The sequence below is a fragment of the Adiantum capillus-veneris genome, chromosome 5, assembly GCF_014529385.1.
Source record: "Adiantum capillus-veneris isolate H3 chromosome 5, ASM1452938v2, whole genome shotgun sequence".
NCBI lineage: Eukaryota > Viridiplantae > Streptophyta > Polypodiopsida > Polypodiales > Pteridaceae > Adiantum > Adiantum capillus-veneris.
The window spans coordinates 173732875-173750164 of NC_140935.1; the positions used below are offsets into that span (position 1 = coordinate 173732875).

Sequence of the window (17290 nt, forward strand, 5' to 3'; positions counted from 1 at the left end):
AGGGCTGAGTATGGCGATGAGGGACAACCAAAAACGCTAGGGGGTGCTGAGGGTACTGCGGGGTTCCTGCTGCGAAGATGCCTGTTGAGCGGGGAGCTCCTGCTGCTTCTTCTGCCATTTAGTGCTAACTTGGGTTTGCTTATATGCAAACTTAGCAAAATTGCCCTACCTACTTTTATTGGAAAGTCACTTTAAAAAAATTAGTGAAAATGTCAAAAATAGGGAAAATAGGCTAAAATCACTGGAAAAATTCCTTGGCTGATTCTAATGGATTCTGATGGGAATGCTTATGATCATGCTGTGTGCAACCAGAGGATATGCATCTATGCTAAGTGACTGGGCATGCACGGTCTACGAATAGACTCACAAAAGTGCCAGATCACTTCTAAATCTAGACTGCTCATGCTGTAGCTTGTCCACGGATACATAGGGTTGGATGTGTCACGTGACACCGAGAGAGGTGAAGTTTGCAAATTTTGGTTCCTGAGAAGTCGTAGCAACTTCATTAAAGACCAAGTCTTTCACCATGTGATAACCCACTCTTGCATGTGATATGAGGTGACGTGTCACGTATGTTGGAAACCACTTTGCCAATGCAATACTCATACAAAGGAATGTCAAAAGTGGCAACGGAAGATACAATGAAGACAAGAACTAGCTCATGATCCGGTGGACACCTCAACTCCAATCTAGAACACCTACAATGCCACATATATGAACAAGGCACCTATGGAGAAGAGAGATCACTAAGGTAGAAAGAGATAGGACATCTGAGAGAGAGAGAGAGAGAGATCTAGGAAAGAGTCTCCTTGTTGGTAACAAGCTGCTCATACAAGTGACCAAGGGTGGTCCGACATAGAACTGACATGCCCTATGGATAGACACAAGATACATACAACTGCGACTGCTACTAACACTACCAATTGCTCTTGCACATGAGACCACTGGTAACAACTAGGAACCCAACAAGCAAGCACGAGGACAGCAAGTCTAGATCTCTTCGTGGCGAAGGTAGACGTGCCCTAAGGATCATCGGATCTAGGACTGCTATATCGAGTGCATGGAGAACTGACTGCAGCATGGCTGGAAGAACCTCCGAGGTATCTGACTGGAGATCTCCTGGTGCGTACCTCTCCTACTGCTGCTCATCGATGGCTGCCCAAAAACACTAGGGCTGTCCCCCTTTGCACGCTGCCGATGCCAAGCAAAAACGCTAGGGCTGTCCCCCTTTGCATGGTGCCCATGCCAAGCAAAAACTCTAGGACAAGTTGCCTATTGGCCTCCAACTGCTGCCCTCTAGGGCGCCCTCCCTCCCCCTCTTGGGTTGAACTGCATGCCATAAGGCCAACCCCATGCTCACATATAGGCCAAAACTCGGCCTGCCTGACCAGCCCTCAGCCCCCACAACAAGTATATAAATGCACCAAAAATAGGGGAGATGGGGAAAGTGGGGTCCACTGGCCTATAGGGTCTTGGAGAAAGCGGGGGGGAAATACCCAAGGCAAAAAAAGCCTGCAACGCCATGGAATCGAGAGAAAACCGGCTCATGATCCGGTGGACACTTCGACTCTAATCTAGAACACCTGCAATGCCACAAGGCGCCTGTGAAGAAGAGAGATCAGTCATCACTCAGGTAGAAAGAGACACGACATCTACGAATGAGAGAGAGAGAGAGAGAGAGAGAGAGAGAGAGACCAAGGAAATTCTCTCCATGCTGATAACAAGCTGCTCATACAAGTGACCAAGGGTGGTTCGGCATAGAAGTGACATGCCCTATGGGTATACACACAATTGTGACTGCTACTGACACTGCCAACTGCTCCTGCACATTAGACCACTGGCAACAACTGGGAACCTACAGAGCAAACACTAGGACAGCAAGTCTAGATGTCCTTCTCGCAAAGGGAGATGTGCCCTGAGGATCATCGGATCTAGGACTGCTATATCGGGTGCATGCAGAACTGACTAAGCATGGATGGAAGAAGCTCCAGGGTATTTGACTAGAGATCTCCTATTGTGTGCCTCTCTTATTGCTGCTCATAGATGGCTACCCAAAAACGCAGATCTGGGGTGCCCAAAAACGCTAGGGCTGCTATCACAAGACGAGGCACCACGTGCCAATAGAAAAGAACACACAGAACAGACTTTTAGCACTTCAATAACAACTGAACTAAAAGAGAGAGACGACACACAACACGGAGTGACAGAATTCAACCCCAGAGAGTATTGGCTCCAAACCTTGGCGCCCCTTTCGGTATTTCTTTATATTGCATCAACACAGTACAGGCCGGTACTCCACGCTCTGCACCTTCTCCCAGAAGTGTGTCAAAGAATGAGCCCTAGCCTCATATTAAAAGCAGTTTACTTAAACCCAAAAGTGACTGGTCAAAAAGCACCAAAAGCTGCCAGCACATTTTGCGAAAATCTGTACAGTTGCCATGTCATTAGCGTAAAACGCGAAAATTGTACAGCTGCCACATCAGCATTGTCAACAGAAATTGCAAAATTCCGTACAGCTGCCACATCAGCATGCCAACGTGAAATCCGGGATTCCGTACAGCTTTGCCACGTCATCACTTGCCCACGCAATTCTTCTTCTGCTTCTTCTAGGGTTTAGGCCCCTCCACCGGGATTTACAAGGCAGCTCTGTTCTTTAGTGACTTGACATGTCAGCAATTTGTGACATCCCCCCTTCTTGAAAGAGAGTAATCGTCCACGATTACAGCATATCTGCAAAACAACTCGAGTTAGCTCAAAAATTTCCGAGGGACAATCAGTTTGCTTTTCTTGTTAAGGAGTTGGCTTCTCCTTTCGTCCAAATCGGAACTCTTGATATTCCGGCGTAGTAAAATTAGCTATCACACCCAGAGCGCACTCATCTTCCATGGGTGTCGATGCACTAAAATACATACCTAGGCAATCTCATCCAATTAGGAATATTCAGTGGTTGGCACATCACAATGCAACACAAATGCTCACATATGCATGTTACAGACACAACAAACAGCGCCGCTTGAGCACTCCCCCAAGACAAACAATCTGCGGTATGAAGCTACTCAACGACTACCTCGTCACTCCCCCCGCAAATAACCTAAAAAAGGTCCGTGTAACAGACTTGGACACTCCAAGTCAAGAATCAATCGCGACAGCACCAAATAACCACTTCAAAACAATTCACAGATCACAATAGATTTGCACTGGCCCGGCGGAGTTCCGTGCCTAGAGATATTGGCCCCAAAGACTGGCGACCCTTTCAGTATTTCTTTTTATATTAATCAGTTCAAAGTACAAGAGAGTGGGTCAGGATTCACTCTCAGACTCTGCGTCCGGATGCTCTAAGAAGTGAAGGCCCAAACCACTTATTTAAATGTTTACAAGGGATGCCAAAAGCAGAGCCCCAAAAGCTTCAAATCAAAAGCAACTACTCTCTCTCCCACAGAGAGTCAAAGCTTGAAAGCAAAAGCATTCTCTTCTCTTTCTCATTGCGTAGAGAAAAGCAGGACGTCCGTACGGCTGGCTACAAAACGCGCCGCAAATCACGGAATCCGTACCAACTTCCATGTGGCATCTCCCCGACAAATTAGGGTTTGCTGAATTAGGGTTTCAGCCAGAAATTAGGGTTTGCTGAAAATTAGGGTTTTTGGTAGATTTAGGGTTTGCAAGAATTTTAGGGTTTCTGCTGTCCGTAGCCACGTCATCACTTTGTGGCATACCCCCCTCTTGAAAGCATTGTAATCGACCGCGATTACGCCTGCAAAACCGACAAAAGCCATAAACCGTCTTAGCAGACACTGACTGTTAGTACCTACGTACTAGGAACACACATCTAGCACATGTACCAAATCGCCAGTCACATCACACGACATCACAGGACATCACCAAACATCACAGGACATCACATGACATTCAACATTCGATCGGATCTTAGACCATGATTTATTAGCAATGTAGCTAGCAATCACATCTAGGTCCAATCGGGACCTCATCGATGTCTGATTGACTAACCCCTATTGCAACCATGTCTATTCGAGATCAATCAGACCAAAATGCTGCAGTCATTTCGTCTATCAGTTCCTGCACTTAAAAGAAGTCAAGAACAAATCAGTATCATAATCAGGAATTCCATTTCATAAAGTCATCAAGCAGAATAGTGTTAGCTCTTAGTATCCCTGAAGCTCAAAGAGAATCAGTGACTTTAGTATCAAAATCAAGGCATCTGTTGACAAAGGAGTGGAGTGACTCCCCTCCCACTGCACCAGATCTCCGGCCAAGCTGAATTCTCGGTTCTGTTTGGAGTAGACTATGCTACACCAAAGCATCGAGGTAAAGTTTCACAATCCGAGGAGTATCTGCTAGGTCCTCGTCCTCCATCCACTTCGCATCAAATGCAAGATAGTTCTTGAACTTAACCAAGAACCGCCTTCGGACTTTACCTTTCTTCGTATCCCTATGTGCCAAATCTGTTCAGGAACAAGGGTCTCCTCGTTTTCTTCCACTTCGGGTTGCTCATCAGGCTCCCCATCATCAAGCACATCACCCCTAAAAGGTTTCAAGAGACTCACATGCAATGCATTGTGAATCCTCCAAGTATCTAGCAGTTTCAATCGGAAGGAGACATCATTTATCTTTTCAGTAATCTGGAAAGGTCCGTAATATCGCATACTAGCTTTAGAAAAAGCCTCTTCTTTCCCTTTTTCTTTCTTAGGCGTGCCTTCTCAAAATGTAAGAGCACCCAATCATCCTCCTTCAATTTCAAGTCACGACAATGGCAATCCGCTGCCTTTTTCTGTCGTTCTTGAGACTTCTGCAAAGTCTCGCGAACCTTGGCAAAAGCCGTATCCAAATCTCGCGAATATTTATCCGCTTCAAATATCTAATCTTTCGTGTTCAGGAAGGATGGAACCTTCGCAGCACTTTCAACAATCTCAAATGGCGTCTTCCCCGTCGAAGAGTGTATCGTGTTATTGTAGGCAAATTCCACCAAAGGTAAGTTCTTTTCTCATTGAGTCTTCTGATCCAAGATACAAGACTTCAATAAATCTAAAACCACTGAATTGGCAATCTCAGATTGCCCGTCAGTCTGCAAGTGGAACGATGACGAGAACTGCAACCACGTGCCAATGTTCTCCCAAATTGCCTTCCAAAACAAACTCATAAATCTGGGGTCTCTGTCGGAGAGAATCGTCTCAGACGTGCCATGTAATCGGAAAATCATCGTGATCATTCTGTGTTCTCGGGAGATCAAAAATGAAATCCATTACAATCCTTTCCTAGGGGCGGGTGGGTATGGGTAAAAACTTGACCTTCTGGCATACTTTTCCTTCAACGGCTGTGTAACGCACAACATAGTCTTTCTCGTCAAGTAGCCTTCCCGAAGGGAGTATCCAGCTATTGTCTCCCCATCCCGTATCCGTGTGAAAAATATCTGCAAAATCTGTATCTGTGGCATATTGATCGACCATATCCTCGAAGCTCCTCTGATGTATAGCGGAAATAGCCAGAACCAACGGCTTCGGAGACAAAGCATCTGCCACCACATTTTTCTGTCCCTGCTATGGACAATCTGGAAGTGAAACTGTGACAAGATGTTCGCCCACCGCATCTGCTTTTCCAACAGTTGCTTTTGTGACAAGAAGTAGTGCAAACTCAGATGGTCTGTAAAGACAATAAAATCTGCTCCGAGTAGGTAATGCCGCCACTAAGTAAGAGCATGGATAACCATTAAAAGCTCTTTCTCATATATCTGTGTTGTCATCTCCGGCCTAGAGAACAATCGGCTCTCGTAAGCAATGACATGGCCTTCTTGCATCAAGACCGTACCCAGACTACGACCACAAGCATCACAATGACTTCTGCAAGTCCGGCAAAGTCAAAACTGGTCCTGTAGTCAATTTCTCTTTCAATGTCGGAAAGGCAGTCACCTCTGTGGATCCCCACGAGAAAGGGACTCCTTTCTGTATCAAGAATATGCAAAGGGGAAGCAACCTCTGCAAACTTTCGAATGAACCGTCTGTAGTACGAACACAGTCCCAAGAAGCTTTCAACTTCATGGACATTCTTCAAATCGGGCCAATCACGGATAGTGTCTATCTTGGCCGGATCCAGTTGCACTCCTGCTGCTGAGACAAAGTATCCCAAAAAAGTGTCTCTGAAGCAGATGATCTCTGTGTTTTTATGCCTCATTCTTGGAGAAAACAATGATATCATCAAAGAAAGTGCCAACAAATAGCCTGTACTCTCGAAAAATCATGTCCATCATCCGGTTAAATGTCGTAGGGGCATTGATTAAGGCATCACCAAAAACTCATGTAGACGTCTTCCGGCACGTTTCGGATCTGATGATATTCACTCTTCAAGTCAATCTTGCTAAAGCACGAGGATCCTTGTAACCTGTCGAGTATATCATCGATCCTAGGAATCGGAAATCTGTTCTTGATGGTGATTTTGTTGAGAGCTCTATAATCGATGCACATTCTCCAAGATCCGTCTTTCTTCAAATCCAACAACAGTGGAGAGCAATACGTTGAAGTACAGGCTGGACAAGACCCTTTTCCAAGAGGTCTTTCATTGGGTTCATAATTTTTTCATTCTATACTCGGCTCACACGGTAAGGTGGCCGGTTCGGTGGCGTGCTTCCAGGTATCAAGTCAATGGTCTGATCTTCAGGCCCTCTAAAAAACAATTGGCATGAGTGTGGAGAAAAAAATCTTGGCGTTCTTTTGATCAGGTCAAAACATATTCAACCTTTATCCATCGTTCAGTTCTCTCCCAAAAGAATGAGTAAAGAAATTGAAGTTCATCAAGTACAATCTCTAAGCCCTTCATTTATCAAAGACGCTTTCTCGGCCCGGTAGTCGACCACAGCGTAGTTCTTGTGGTACCAAGGGATCCTGAGTAGAACGTCACTCGCGTGCCATGAACATCCCTGTCATTGCAAACGAAGTTTGCCAATGCTCAATGTAATGGCAACATCCCATCCGGGTGCCAGTCGAACTACCTCCGCATGTGGCGTTAGTCTGTCGGACGTAATTTCAAATCGAGCCGCCAATTCCAAGTGAAAAGAAGTCGGCCTTGGCTCCTTCAAAAGAGATTCCTGATCCTTGGCTCTCGAACTCTCAGGCCTATTGTCGTGTTTACCATTATGTTCTTTCTGTGCTTTTATAGGGCACTTCGCGGAGATATGTCCATGTTCCCCGCATCCAAAGCACTTTCCCTCTCGGATAAAGCGAGCTCTCTCCTCAAGAGTAAGCTTGGGTCGTGCATCCTTTTTCTCTTGGTTGCTCTTTTTCTTTCTACTTTCATTGTCATGGTCTCATCTGTGGGGTAGGTCAGACTGCCAGAGTGAATGGCAAAGCCCCGCTTTGCATGACTCATCAACTCCTGAATAGAAGCTGACTTCTGTTCCAAGCAGTGATCTCGGATCTCTATAGGTAGACCCAAGGTAAACCGCTCAATCTGTTCTCTGAACGAGATCTTGAATGAAGAGGCGGGTAGAAAAGAGCTCCAAAATCTTTCACAGTAAGCATTGATTGTATCTTTCTTGGTCATCCGAAGATGGTTCCAAGCAGCTCGTATATCTCGTTCATATTCTTGCGTCAACCAAGAAGAAATAAAAAGCTTCTTAAATTTCAGCCATTTAACTGGCGCAGTCTTGTTTAAAAGAAGCGTGGACCACCAAGTACGAGCATTCCCCTTAAGTAAGGGGTAGCTCTCCGAATCTTGGAGTGCTCTGAATAGCGTCCTCCCGCGAAAGCGATGTCAAACTGCTGTATAAAAGACAAAGCTTTCGAAGTATCTGAGTATCCTGAAAAAGTATCAAACTTGATCGAGTGGCCATCTTCCTTAAACTCTCTGACTTTCTTGCTTTTATCTTCGAGAAAGTCACTGGTTGGCTTTGTAAAAATTCTCCCTGTTCGCATAAAAGTTTCCGTCATCGGAATCTGAGCTGTCTGTAGACGAGTCCTCAGTAGAACTATCAGTCTCTGGGCGAGATTTAGCCTTCCTTGCCTTTTTCTTGCCCTTTCCAAAGCTTTGTCTCTTGCTTCGCTTTTTACCTTTTCTGTCTTCTTCGCTCGAATCTGAAGAGCTAGAAGAATTGTCAGAAGAAGAAGAACTAGGTACTCCTTCAAATCGAACACGCTTCTTCTGTTTCTTTGCCTTGTCCAATGTCGACTGACGACCCAAATATCCAGAGAAGTCAATGCCTTTCTTCTGCTTTTTGCCGTGCTTTTTGGCTTTCTTTTGCGCGTAGAAAAGCTGAGCAATCCGTGCATCAACCACCTCTTGTAATTCCTTCTGTTTGTGATCAGAAGGTTTCTTGAGAGCGGGTTTCAAGGGTGGTGTAGTGGTTTTCTGCCACTGCGTATGCACTTCCTGAAAAGAAGTCTCGCTCATATATTTTGCCAATTTCGGATCCTTCGCAAAACTGAGCATCATCTTTGTTGCATCGCCAATCAATTGACGACGCTTCATCTCTCTTTGCTCCGCCTGAGTAGGCCAAGGCGGGCCATACTCTCTGTCGGAATCTTCGTTGTGATCCCTACCCGCATCTCCAGACGCAGAGCGAGTCGATTGATCCTTGCGTGAAGCCATAAGTGCCGTGGGGAAAAAAAAATGGGGATCGGATTTTTCGTAGAAGAGAAATCGGCCGTGCTCCGATACCACTGTGACAGACTTGGACACTCCAAGTCAAGAATCAATCGCGACAGCACCAAATAACCACTTCAAAACAATTCACAAATCACAATAGATTTGCATTGGCCCGGTGGAGTTCCGTGCCTAGAGATATTGGCCCCAAAGACTGGCGCCCCTTTCTGTATTTCTTTTTATATTATTCAATTCAAAGTACAAGAGAGTGGGTCGGGATTCACTCTCAGACTCTGCGTCCAGATGCTCTGAGAAGTGAAGGCCCAAACCACTTATTTAAATGTTTACAAGGGATGCCAAAAGCAGAGCCCCAAAAGCTTCAAATCAAAAGCAATTGCTCTCTCTCTCTCACAGAGAGTCAAAGCTTGAAAGCAAAAGCATTCTCTCTCTCTTTCTCATTGCGTAGAGAAAAAGCAGGACGTCCGTACGGCTGGCCGCAAAACGCGCCGCAAATCACAAAATCCGTACCAGCTGCCATGTGGTATTTCCCCGGCAAATTAGGGTTTGCTGAAATTAGGGTTTCAGCCAGAAATTAGGGTTTTTGTTGTCCGTAGTCACGTCATCACTTTGTGACACCGTGCCATGAGTTTAGAGGATTGGTACAACCAAACGCTCCCGAGACCGTAGCCTGCATCGCTATTACAGAGCAAGTATTACAAGAGGTAGTTTAGACACAAATCAGCCGACTTTTGGACGCAAACAACAAATCCAAAAACATGAGAAAAAGCACAAGAAGGAAACTGACTTCCCACGTTATTTGGGTCGTCAATCTTCTTTTGCATGGGCAAGAAACCAAAAGAAGCGTGTACGATTTGAAGGACTACCCACTTCTTCTTCTTCTACTAACAGTTCTTCTAGCTCTTCTGACTCGAGCGAAGAAGACAAGAAAGGTAAAAAGCAAAGCTTCGGAAAGGGTAAGAAAAAGGCAAAGAAGCCTAGATTTCGCCCAGTCTCTGACAGTTCTACAGAGGAGTCATCCTCAGATAGTTCGGACTCCGATGATCACATGATTTATGCAAAGAAGAAGCATTTTTACAAAGCCAACCAATATGACTTTCTCTAAGATAAAAGCAAGAAAGTAAAAGAATTCTAAGAAGGTGGACAGTCAATTATGTTTGCCTCTTTTTCTGGATTCCGAGATGCTCCGATGGCTTTGGCCTTCATTACTCATAGCACTCCTAGATTAGAAGCGCTACATCTTTCTTCAAGGGAAATGCTCGAACATGGTCGTCCATCCTTCTTCTGAGAAAAGGAAGCTCCAGTTAAATGGTTGAAATTCAAAAGGCTTTTTATTTCTTCTTGGCTAACTCGCGAGTACGAATGAGATATACAAACTGCTTGGAATCATCTTCGCATAACCAAGGGAGATTCTCTAGACTCTTATTGCGAGAGATTTTGAAACTCTTTTCTACCAGCCTCTTCATTTAAGAAGGTCTCATGTAAAGAACAGATTAAGCGGTTTTGCTGCGGACTTCCTACAGAGATCCGAGACTACTGCTTGGAACAAAAGCCAAATTCTATTCAAGAATTGATGGGTCAAGCGACCGGGGTTTTGCAATACATTCGGGCAATTTGACTTACCCCATTGATGAGATCTTGACTTAGAGAACCCAACAAACTTCTAACAATGAAAGTAGAAAGAGAGAGTTCCCAAGAAAAGAAAGACGAGGACACATGACCCCGGCTCACTCTTCGAGAGAGGGACAATCACATCAAAGAAGGGAAGTGTTTTGGATGCGGGGAACATGGGCACGTCTCCGCGAAGTGCCCTAAAACGGCACAGCAAGAACAAAATGAAGACAAGCCAGAGAGTTCGAGAGCAGCTAAGGAACGAGGCAGAAAAGGCAAGATGAAAGCAGGATTGGTTCCAGATTGCATGGGTACTGACCCAAGCACGATTGATGAAAGTACAGAACTTTGCCAGGCTTGGGGCAAAGTGAAAGATCAAGAAGCCCTCATTTTCTTTCATGAAGGAGCCAAGGCCAACTTCATTTCACCTGAATTGGCGGCGCGGCTCGAGATTACACCCGCTCAGATAGGACCACCAGCAGAGGCAGTTCTAGCGGCACCCGGACAGGACATAGCCATTACACCTGTCATTGGCAAACTTAGGTTGCATTGTCATGGGTATTTGGGGCACGAGGACTTTTACATAATGCCCTTGGAAGGTTGTGGCGTCCTCCTTGGAGTCCCATGGTACGATAAGAACAACGCCGTAGTCGATTATCGCACGAAGAAAGCGAGATTGACAAATGAAAAGGGCCGAAAAATTGTACTTGATGCGACACTGAAGGGCGAGTCTGTCCCTATTGTATCGGCTTCCGCCGTTTCCAAATTGATGAAATCCAGTCTATTTGTTTACTTGATCTATTTGAAAGAGTTAAATGATGAACAAGGGACGAATATGTATGAACTTGATAAAGAATGCCAAGATTTTCTCCACACTCATGCCGATTGCTTTTCTGAGGGCTTGCAAGGCGAGTTGCCACCATCTCGTCGTGAGGATCATACCATTGATCTGATACCTAGAAGCACACCACCGAACCGGCCACCTTACTGTGTGAGCCGAGCCCAGAATGAAGAGATTATAAACCAAGTGAAAGACCTCTTGGAAAGGGTCTTATCCAGCCGAGTACTTCACCCTACTGCTCTCCGGCGTTGTTGATTTTAAAGAAAGACAGATCTTGGAGAATGTGCATTGATTATAGAGCTCTCAAGAAAATTACCATCAAGAACAGATTTCCGATTCCGAGGATTAATGATATTCTTGACAAATTACAAGGATCCTCTTGTTTCAACAGGATCGATTTGAAAAGCGGATATCATCAGATCCGAATCGCGCAGGAGGATGTCTACAAGACAGCTTTTCGGACGAGCTTTGGTATATATGAATTTTTGGTGATGCCTTTTGGCCTTACCAATGCACCTAGCTCAACAGGCACCTTCTCAGCAACACCCCACAAGACAGCACGCCTAGCGTTTTCTGCATCAGTATTGACCTAGCGTTTTGCTCCCAGATCAGCCAACGTTTTTGCATCGCAGCAGCCTGGCAACAATACAACCTTAGATCAGCCCTAGCGTTAGTAGATTTCCCCGCAGATAGCAGATCAGCCCTAGAATTAGTAGACTCCACAGCAACAGCAGAATTCAGCCCTAGTGTTTTTGCATTTGCAAGACACCTTAGCGTTTATGCAGATCTTCGCGATGGAATCAGCCCTAGACTCAGCGTTTTCAGTTTTCAGCAGTCAGTTTCCGTAGTAGAACCCCCAAACCTCGCAGATCTAACCTTCCCGCAGCAATTCCTCGCCGCACGGTGGGATCCATCGAAGTTTGCAGATTCAGCCCGGGAAACGCAGATTTCAGTATCTCCGTTTTCAACGCGTCGTCGTCGCATCGTCACCATCGACATCGTCACCGACATAGAGTCAGAATTCAGCAGATAAAGATTTGCAGATTTCAGCCATTAGCGTTTTCAGATTTCAGCCCATCTCATCGTCGTCGACATCGTCGGCAAGTCCAAGCATTGTAGAGATTTGTGCAATCATAAGTAGACCGCTCTCGCCATAGAGAGTGGGGCCTTCGGAGGAGGGTTTTACAACATCTCTGGTGTCGTATTCTCTTCTCTATCTCTCATTTTCATGCACTTCCATTCACAGTGTCCATTCACTTTGTTTGTGTCCATTGCACTCTCTCACTAAAGGAACGGAAGGCTCTCCCTTCCGTAAGTAAAAGGAACCCTTGAGCACAGTTCGGACCACTCATCTTGAGCAAAGTTCAACATTCACTTCAGCTGCACCTTACATTGGTATCATAGCTTTGGCAGTGTTCTGTATCACTCAAGGAAAGAACCAAAGAATTTTTTTTTGCTTGTTGCGGTCGCACGTAACCCAAGTCCTCTTGGGCGTGTCGATTCCTAATCGTGTTTTTGAAGAGTGACAGGAAACCCAAGCAAGAAGGGCTTGTCCAGCCTCCCCTTGTGCCTTTTTTCACTCATTGAGAGCGGACCGTGCAATTAGCAGCCGGCCAATCAACGTGAGTTGGGAGGGAAAAAGCAACCTTGGTGTGAGCGCAAGGCTGCCAAGGGGTGCGCCCGCGGAAAAGAGTAGAACTTGGGTGAAGAGAAGATCCTTCTCTAACACAGATTGCAAGCGAAAGAAGAACCGCAAGAACCTCAAGAACCTCAAGACCCTTAAGAACCTCAAGAACCCAAGACCCGCAAGAACCCAAGTTCCTCATGAACTTAAGAACCCAAGACTTCAGTGGATGGTCATCACCCGAAGCAGAATGGATACTTCGCATCGAGGTGATGAGCATGGAGGTGGCAAAGAAGAATTTTCCCCACCAGGAGGTTTTTCCGTCCCTCCCCCTTCCCCATCTACGCCAAAGATTGCACCAGATCCTATGGAGGCTTTCGACAAGATGATGATGGACAAGGAGCTAGGAAACGACGACAATATGGCAGCCAAAGAGCGTAAATACGAAGAAAGAATGGCAGCCATAGCGCGTGAGCGCGAGCAACCAGACAGAAAGTACAAAGAAAGCCTAGCCGAATTGGATCGCAAGTGCGAAGAAAGACGGTTAGCGTATGAAGCACAAAGCGCCCAACACATGAAAGAGTTGTTGCGACTTTTTTCTATTGTGCCGAGGCAGTTTGAAAAGGAACAGGCGAAGGAGACTCTCAGTCTCGTCGTCTCCAAAGCAAGACACACACGATTTTGCATGATGATGAATTGCATGATAATGATGAGCATGATAATTTGCATGATCACGATGTGATTTCGCGCGAGCATGATAATTTGCAAGAAAAAGATGTGATTGTTCACAAGGATGATGATTTAGTTGATACTTTTTCTAGTGATCTAACCTCGTTACAGATTCGATCGATCACGAAGAACCGATCTTGGCTCTCGAGTCGAGGTCCAAAGAACTCCCACAGGAAGTATTATCTGTTCAAATGATTAGTCAGCACGCATTGTTCGAGTGTTTTATTCGTGATCGTTTCTTATATTTTAATCAGCGTCTTTATGTGATCCCTTTCCAAAGGCATGCCATATTGTACGTTGAGCACGAATCACTCATGAATGAGCACGGATGTATGCGGATTTCTCATGAAAAGTTGAAAATTTTGCATTCAAGGAAGTCATATTCCATGTCTCTTCCTTGGCATGACACAGTTTCCGAAAGAGCACAAGAAGGATTGAGCATCAAGCATAGGCATTTCCAATGTGATTTGCCACAATTGATTGATTTAGATCAGAAAGTCAAGATTCGACCCCATTGTTTGCCTGTGTTTGATGAACGGTTTGGCACTCCGTCTATATGTCTGCATTGCATGCACAGTTTTTTCGAATTTTGAATAGTATTTTTCCAGTCACTTTACATGAAATCGGTATGTTCATGTTTTTGTGTTGGAAGTGGTTTCACGAATTTTCATCCTCGGAGATTCTTGAAGAAGGTAGATGCATGACTCTAGACGAAGTGGAAGCATTGAAGATGACTTTGTGTCGCTTTCGGCACGGCCCAAAGAAGCAAGCGTTGCAGACCTTTATGAAGTTGAAGTATCGCATGACCCAAGCATCAAAGTGGGCCGGCGAAGAGTCCTTCACAGGATTCCAAACCCTGTTGTCGATCTCCCTCGATGCCATACAGTTTGGTATCAATACCTCACTTTGAAAAGGAGGGATGTCACGTGCACATCTAGCCCTATGTGTACGTTGACAAGCTACTTCATGACAAGGATTCAATCAGCCTAGCTTAGAAGGTGTTCTGGCACTTTCGTGAGTCTGTTCGCAGACCGTGCATATCCAGGCACTTAGAGTAGATGCATATCCTCTGGTTGCACATAGCATGATCGTCAGATCACCATTAGAACCCATCAGGAGCATTTATACAGTGCACAAACCTATTTTCCCACTTATTATTATTAAGTGACTTTGTTGGGAAACTGGGTAGGGCAAATTGGCTAAGCAAATATATAAGAAAACCTAGCGTTAGCATTTTTTGGTAGAAGAAGCAACAGATACCCTCTGAAGTGCACCTTCTCAACAAGACCGGTAAGAAGACATAGCGTTTTCAACCACCAAAGACCAGCCAGCGTTTTTCATCAACTGCATAACAAGCCTAGCATTTTCAGCAGATGCAGATCAGCCTGGTGACAGCAGATCCCATAGCGGTTTTACAGCAGATGAGCAAATCAGCCTAGCGTTTTTGGAGTTGCAGATCAGCCCTAGCGTTTGCAGTTTCCGGTGACAGGTTCCCCGATTTGCATCAACGTTTTCAGTTTTCAGCATTTAGATTCCGTACCGCAACCCCCAAACCTCGCATATCTCACCTTTCCGCAGTAGATCCTCGCCGCACGGTCAGATCAGCCGCAGTTTGCAGATTCAGCTCACTATTCGCAGATTTCAGAATCTGTGTTTTTAGTGCATCGTCGTCATCGCCGTCGTCATCGACATAAGAGTCAGAATTCAGCACATACAAGATTTGCAGATTTCAGCCCTTAGCGTTTTCAAATTTCAGCCCATCTCGTCGCCGTCCTCGTCCTCGTCGTCGTCGACATCATCGGCAAGTCCATTGCATTTAGACCATTGTACGAGATTTGTGCAATCAATAGCATAGACCTCTCTCGCCATAGAGAGGGGGGCCCTTGGAGGAGGGTTTGACAACATTCTGGTGTCGTATTCTTCTCTCTCTATCTCTCAGTCTCAGCACCTTCATTCACAGTGTTTACCACTTTGTTTGTGATCATTTGCACTCTCTCACTAAAGGAACGGAAGGCTATCCCTTCCATAAGTAAAAGGAACCCTTGAGCACAGTTCGGAGCACTCATCTTGAGCAAAGTTCAACATTCACTTCCGCTGCACCTTACATATTGCATCAACAAAGTACAAGCCGGTACTCCACGCTCTGCACCTTCTCTCAGAAGTCTGTCAGAGAATGAGCCCTAGCCTCGTATTTGAAGGCCCTTGTTCATTAAAAGCAGTTTACATGAAAAGCTTTAAACTCAAAAGCAACTCGTCAAAAAGTGCCAAAAGCTGCCAGCGCATTTTACGGAAATCCGTACAGTTGCCACATCATCAGCGTAAAATGCGAAAACCCGTACGACTACCATGTCAACACTATCAATGAAAATTGCGGAAATCCATACAGCTGCCACGTCAACATGACAACGTGAAATCCGGGATTTCGTACAGCTTTGCCACGTCGTCAGTTCCCCACGCAATTCTTATTCTGCTTCTTCTAGGGTTTAGACCCCTCGGCCGGGATCTGCAAGTCGGCTCTGTTCTTCGATGGCTTGACACATCAGCAATTTGTGACAGTTGCCCCCTCTCCATGCTATCCATGCCAAGCAAAACGCTAGGGCAAGCTTTACCCAAGGCAAGAGGAGCCTACAAGGCCATGGAAAAAAGCCAAAACCCCAAGACTAAACATAGCTAAATACAACCCGACATGAGAAAACTACCTCACAGAGGCTCACACTGGCCGGGATCCACAAAACAACCCTCACTCCCTAGCATCTCTCCCTCGGAGAAACTGGGAACGACTAGAGGAATCTAGAAAGATGTCTAAAGTTCTCTGGCAGCACCTCCAAAAGCGGGAATGTGACAAAAGAGGAGAGGGGTTTTGTAAACCTTAAGCGACCATCGTAGTTAAAAGTATGGTGGTTGCTTAAGGTGGGGAGCAGTTCATCTCTCTCTCTCTCTCTCTCTCTCTCTCTCTCTCTCTCTCTCTCTCTCTCTCTCTCTGTGCACAGATTAAAAAGGTCCAAATGGCAGCCATTCAAGAAATGATAACAACCTTTCTGCTACCAAAAATACCCACCTGCTTGGCGGAGTTTATAAAAAATCTTCAGTTCACTTCTAAGATCTTAATTACTGTTCTCCGTATCAAAGAAAGCCTGAGCTACAGAATCCTAAAAGTCATTAGGCTCGAGGCCCTTCTCCTTGTGGATTTCCTCCATGCAGTGAACATGGCGGTTAAAAACAGCAGCAACACCTCTCTCTCTCTCACACACACACAATTTCATTGCTACATAAGCTTAAACATTGAGTATTACACGTTGAAGGTGTTGATTACCTGGCCTCCGCCCTGTGTAGGCGATGACTTAGGATAGAGAACTACAGCCTCGTCATCTCTTGAACTGTCCGAGCACCTTCGTCCTTTCCCGTCTCTCGAGCTGAGCGTCTTGCACCCTGCCCTCCCAGGGATCGGCCAATGTCAAGAAGTTGCATCTGGCACTAAGCTGAAACAAGTGAAAATTTTAAGAGCTAGATACGAACCAAAGAAGCTATACACGTTGCGAATTCAGTGGTTCTCCAGACTGCAAAAAAGTAGAGTTACAAGGCTTGTGAAGGGAGAGACTGTTCACGGAAAGGTTGATTGGGTCTGACTCTAAATGGTTACATGTTGGTTTGGGGGGGGGGGGGGGGGGGGGGGGGGGGGGGGGGGGGGGGTGTGGTGGGGGGTGCACGGTAAAAAATTTGTGGGTGAGTGAGGGCTTGTGCCCCCTTTTTGAGGATGATGATTGTTTTAGGAGTAACAAATATGTAGAGAAATGATCAGACCAAAAGCAAAATCATGTCCCACTGACCCAATTTTCGCTCTCATGTCATACCCGAATATGGTCAATGATAGAACTGTGTGT

The 17290-nt window shown here is 45.6% G+C and overlaps 1 protein-coding gene across 6 annotated transcripts in view; it reads right to left on the reverse strand.

The window, feature by feature from the left end:
• The window catches only part of LOC147458577 (uncharacterized), a 72169-nt gene extending 55138 nt beyond the window's left edge, over positions 1 to 17031 (reverse strand). For 3 of the 6 annotated variants that reach the window (XM_086513232.1, XM_086513230.1, XM_086513234.1), the window contains exon 1: positions 16723 to 16912. The gene's annotated coding sequence lies outside the window, so the exon portion shown is untranslated. The other 3 variants (XM_086513235.1, XM_086513233.1, XM_086513231.1) reach the window with 3 other exon arrangements.
• Positions 17032 to 17290: the final 259 nt, after the last annotated feature.